Below are 6,132 nucleotides of genomic sequence, written 5' to 3' on the forward strand. Positions count from 1 at the left end.
TGGAAATTTGATAAGAAATCTTTATATTGGGGGGATCTGGGTGGCTCAGTTGCTAAACATCTGCCTTTGGCTCAGGTCATGATCCCAGGGTCCTGAGATAGAGCCCCACGTTGGGTTCACTGCTTGGCGGGAAGCCTGCTTTCCCTCTCCACTCCCCATCCTTGTGTTCTTGCTCTCACAGTCTCTTTCTCTCGATCAAATAAATAAATAAAATCTTAAAAAAAAAAAAAAAAAGAAATCTGTGTATTATAAACTCAAAACCAGATGTATATAAAGTATATATTTTGTTTTGAATCTAATTAGCCATGGCTTAAATAAAAAGTAAATCCAGACAAACTTCATTACTTCTCAAATTATATTTTGAACCATTAGCTTATTTCATTTTCAGTGAGTTAACTCTAAGGAAAAATACTGTAACTGAAGATAAGCAACTTATTTTCTACATATAAAATTATTAGATATTTTTGGCATACATCAAAGATGTTTGTTTTTCTTGTCATTATCATTTTGATTGACAGATCCTTTAACACATTACACTGCCAAAACCAAATAAAACTGTAGCTACGTAAAGGAACACTATAAAAGTGCCAAAATATTTTTTAAATGAGAAATAAAATAAATTTCATAATTACTATGGTAACCACTTCATAACATTAAAATATTCAGCCACAGTTAGAAAGCCAAGCTTTTTACAACTTCCCCAATATCTCTCTTACTATTGAAATTGATAAGAATCTGTTGAAGTTCTCCGGATAAGCTAATTATAAAAGGCAAAGGAGGAATTTATAAATGTAGGACTTGACCTGCTCTTATGTAATCAATAAGTCCATAGCAATTAATATCAGAGTTTGTGTTTCCTCAATTTATGACCAACCAACACTTCATATATAAACCTTCAAGCTGCTGGTACATTTACTCATATTTTAAAAAGCAATGTCTTTGTTCTTATATTGATTTTTTGCTATTTTTTGTAGTTATTTATTTAGTGCCTTATTTTCCAAAGTGTTTGAGCCAATACCTCAATGCAGGCATGTGTACGTGATTAAAATATATCTCTACCAAAATTAGTCTGAGACATGCCTAAGGCAAATCTCCCTAAGAATCCCTGAATGTTCCAGATCTCTTAGATCCTATTGATCCATATTATTAAATATATTTTAAAAGGTAACTTCACCCACATTCCCCCTATGCTTCTATATCTATTAACCCCACGTTTGGTTTCACAGATATGTAAGGACAGATTCACATCAGCAATAATTACATCATAGCTCTTAGTATTGTTTGTGTGTGTGCATGCACATGTGATGTGTTTAGAAATAAATAGTAATTGCTGTTGAACTCTATTTTAAGAACAAAACAAAAAATGAGATTTAGTGGCAATACTTTTAAGAAACGCCTGATGATTCTTTATTAAGTGTCAAACTAATTTTATGTGATAATTTTGGTGATGGTGATTGTGGTAGTAGTAGTAGTACTAATAGTAATAATTTAGTGATTTTGTGTAGAATAAAAGATTAAAGTAAAAGGACAATGAAGAAAAGAAGGATTGGGGAATAAGAAAAAGGGAAGAAGGGGAAGATAGAGAAAAAGAGAGAATGAAAACCAATTAAAATGATGTAACAGCAATGAATATCTTCCTTAGTAACAATTATTAACCACTTTAAAAAAAAAAGTATGTACACACATTATTAGAATGTTATCATTTAAATAATTAAACGTGTATGTATATAAAATTCATTCACTTAAATTCAAGTTAATATTAGCCCATGTTATATCAGTTGATTAAATTTTGTTTCTTTTAACTGAATATTTAAAAATAAAATGTACTGTATTAACTTTATCACATTTTTATTACTAAATTTGACTTGGCCATCTAGCTCATCCATTTCAAGTCCTCATTTAGCAAAGGGAGATGGAGATTTTTAAAATTCACTGCGTGGGACACTGGCCGTGCTCCGCCCATATCCACCAGGATTCTCCCACCATTTCCGGGTCATCTTCGGTGTGCTTTTCCGACCAAGGGTCTCTCCTACTATTCCTCCTCTGGGCAGCAGGTAGCTAGAAGAGTCTGGGAGGTAAGTTGCTCTAGAGCCTGAGTCCTTCGTGTTAGGGCCGAACAAACTCTGAGGCAAAACTTATCTTGCGGAGGAGCCCGGGTGTTGGAGTCTGTGCATGGTTGCCACTGCTTCCAAGTCCTCCTTCCTTCTTCCCCCTTCCCCTGACTACAGCCTCTCAGAAGCACTTTCTTAGCAAATGACCCCCACACACATTTTTGTCTCAGGTCGCCTCTAGGGAACCTGACTTAAAACAACTGTGAAACAAATATACGAATTGAGAAATTAAGTTTTGGATTTTTTGTGAATATCAGAATTTAGAAATTTATCACTAAGACCAGAAAATATTTAAAATGGGCATATGTAAAAGCCAAAGCTGAATTAACAGTGTTTCCTGCTGGTATTGGCCTGGGTATTTTGGAGGTGAGTGTAGTCACAGTGGTTCAAAGGTAGAGAAGAGGTTGTTAGTTTTTGTTATTATTGCAAAATACAAATCCTGAAAATTATAGGTATCTCAAAAGTTCGTGGTACTTACGATATCATATGGCATCAACAAATTTAATTACTATTATACAAAGACAAACTAAAGTATTTTAAGTATTTAAGAAAATTATGTACTATATATGTACGTATAATAGAACTGACTAGATCTGTGTTCATACCATTCTGTGTGCCATAATGTTTACATCTAACTTTATTATATTTCTTTCTTTCTTTCTTAATTTTTTTTTAAAAAGACTTTATTTTCTCATTATGGCTTTTCTATATCCTTTCTTAAAAAAAATCCAAGCTTTGTGCAGTGGCAGTATCGTAGCCAATGAGGTTTATCTGAGGAGCGATTATTGCTAATTGGAAAAAAAAAAAATCCAGTATAGTCAACATCAGTGTTATGTGAGCTTTAAGTTGTGGTTTTGATTTGCATTTCCCTGATGGTAAGCAATAATGATGAACATCTTTTCATATTTCTATCGACCATCTGTGTGTTGGAGAAATATCTGTTCATGTCTTCTGCCCATTTTTACTGGATTATTTATTTATTTATTTTTGGTGGTGTGTTTTTTAAGTTCTTTCTGTGTTTTGTGTACTAACCTTATATTGGATAGGTCATTTGCAAATACCTTCTCCCATTTAGTAAGTCATCTTTCAGTTTTGTTGTTTCCTTTGCTGTGCAGAAGCTTTTATTTATTTATTTATTTTAAGATTTTATTTATTTACTTGAGAGAAAGAGAGAGAGAGACCATGAGCAGGAATGGGAGTTGCAGAGGGAGAGGGAGAAGCAGGCTTCACACTGAGTAAGGACCCCAATGCAGGACTCAATCCCAGGACCCTGGGATTATGACCTAAACCAAAGGTAAGAAGACACTTAACCAACTGAGCCACCCAGGTGCCCCATAGTCCCAATAGTTTATTTTTGTTTTTCTTTCCTTTGTTTGCCTTAGGAGACATCTAGAAAAATGATGCTATGGCTGATGTCAGAGAAATTACTGCCTGTGCTATCCCCTAGGATTTCTATGATTTCAGGTGTCACATTTAGGTCCTTAAACCATTTTGAGTTTATTTTTGTGTGTGGTGTCAGAAAGTGGTCCAGCTTCATTCTTTTGCATGTAGCTGTTCAGTTTTCCCAGCACAATCTGTTGAAGAGACTCTTACTGCATATTCTTGCCTCCTTTGTCAAAGATTAATTGGCCATTTCATCATTTGTTTATTTCTGAGTTTTCTATTCTGTTCTATTGATCTCTGTGTTTATTTTTGTGCCAGTACCATACTTTTTTGATTACTACAGCTTTGTGGAATCTGGAAATCTGAATTATGATGCCTCCAGCTTTCCCTTTCTTTTTCAAGATTGCTTTGGCTGTTGGGGGGTCTGCTATAGTTCCATACAAATTTTAGAATTCTTCGTTCTAGTTCTGTGAAAAATGCTGTTGGCATTTTGATAGGAATGGACTTTCTATATTTTTTTATAATGCCTTCTCCTCAACAAAAATACTTTATGTGTACTATAATATTTCAATAGGAAAAAATGAGAGAAATTGTCTGGATATAGAGATAGAAGCATTAAAAATTTCTGTCTCCTCAATTTCTAATTTTAAAGCTTTTATAAATTATTTTCTAGCAAAGATATTAAAAATATTATTGATATTCATTTTGGGCATAGTCATAGAAAGAATTCTTTGGACATTCATAGTTGTATATTCCTTATTAGGAAACTTGGTATCATATGGTTCACACAAATTAGTTTTTAGTCAGGAATGAGAGATCGTAATTCTTACTAGAATTTTATAAAGGTAATAATGCACAAAATTATTTACTCTATGTAATAAGTCCAGGGAAAGCTGTATCTGAAATTCACTATATATTATTATAAGGACAGTATTTCTTTATGTTCCTTAGCTCTGCTTCTTTTACCCCCACTGCCATTCTTTTCACCTAATTCTCAACTGAGCTATTTCTATCCAGTAGTAAAAATGGTGAGAGGCAATACCAAACTTATATTTTGTCAGGTAAGCAAGTCTATAAAAAGTGCATGCCTTTTTCCTACAAGCTTGACATAAATCCATGTATGACTTTATCAGCTCAGGAGGTCACAGTGAGATCTAACCACTGTATCAAAGGAAATGTATAACCTAACCTAAGCTGAACCATATACATTAAGAGATGGAGAAGCTCTATAATCAGAAGGGAAAGTGGATATCACACAGATAAAAGCAAAAGATGTTCAGGATAATATTAGACCCAGGATGTCACCAAGTTAAAGTCCTGTCTTCAAATTGCTAGATAGTAGGGTCTTGTCACGTATCAAAGAAATTGATTGGAAGCCAGGCAGAAATCACAAAAGAGAAATCCAGGAAATGGAAGAAAGTGGTCAATGTATATTGACTCCAAGTTGGTGTGTTTAGTCTTAGGAGAAAATGTGCAGTTGAATGAATCTGACAAGATGGAAGCAGTTTCTTTTCTTTTTGAAATTTTTTAAATGAGACTCATTAACAGCTCTCTTAATCTTTTTCCCTTTTATCCTTGTGTACATCAATGTTGATTGCAACATACCTATTTTCAAATTTATAGCATTTGTAATAGATTGTGAGATTATTTATTTTATAATATAGATAATAATAGATTGTTTATTCATATTTAATTTATTATCTTATTTGTCAATTTGTTTATCTCTTTGGCCAATATTATTAGTTGCTTACCAGGTGTTGGGAACTATTCTTAAGATAGGCATGCAAAATTGTTAGCACTTATTTTGTCGTCTTATAGATCTCAATGTCTAATTACAAGTGATACAGGTAAAATATCGCAGCAAGGACTATATTCCACCATAATACCTTTATAGTACATGTATTTCACACAATATCTGACACATAGTAAATGCTCTAGATCTTTCATAAATAGATAAATAAATGCACAAATGAATAAAACTGGGTGATGGGAATTAAAGAGGGCACTTGATATCATGAGCACTGGGTATTATATTCAACTAGTGAATCACTGAACATTATATCAAAAACTAATGATGTACTATCCCTTGGCTAATTGAATTTAAATAAAAAATAAAATACTATCAAATGTATTTTTTGTATATATGAATCATTGAAAAATAAACAAAACATTTAAAATACATTTCAGCCAAATCATATTTTTCCCCAAATTAAAGGGATAGACTAATATTCATTTATGTAACTATTTAATTAACCATAAATATTCTTTATCCTTATGTTTTAGAAGGAATTTTCATGGAGTGATTTGGATAGCTTTTTTGATTTCAAAAATATGTACTAATTTAAAATGATTAAATTGCTTCCTAAGAAAATATATTCTACTGACATATAGAGATATGAAAATGATTTTATTATCCTTCCATAAAAATTATTACCATAGCGTTTACTTATGGACAACATCACTGAAATGTCCCCTTTGGTAGCAGAAAAAACACAGATATCTGAAATTTCACATGTTGGTGTTTGATTTCTCTTCACATCACTTAATTGACATTAAAAAAAAGTGATTCAAAAAAAGTGATTCAAATTAGATAAATGTGAGTTCAAGAGATGGTTGGAAAATAACTATTTTGCGTTGA

The 6,132-nt window shown here is 32.5% G+C and overlaps 1 non-coding gene across 1 annotated transcript; it reads left to right on the forward strand.

Annotated features, from left to right (window-relative positions):
- Nucleotides 1-2,842: 2,842 nt before the first annotated feature.
- Nucleotides 2,843-2,978, forward strand: LOC116581090. The gene has a single exon (XR_004281882.1). It is a non-coding gene; the product is annotated as a U4 spliceosomal RNA (small nuclear RNA).
- The last annotated feature ends 3,154 nt before the right edge of the window (nucleotides 2,979-6,132 follow it).

The sequence above is a fragment of the Mustela erminea genome, chromosome 1 (genome assembly GCF_009829155.1).
Source record: "Mustela erminea isolate mMusErm1 chromosome 1, mMusErm1.Pri, whole genome shotgun sequence".
Classification (NCBI taxonomy): domain Eukaryota; kingdom Metazoa; phylum Chordata; class Mammalia; order Carnivora; family Mustelidae; genus Mustela; species Mustela erminea.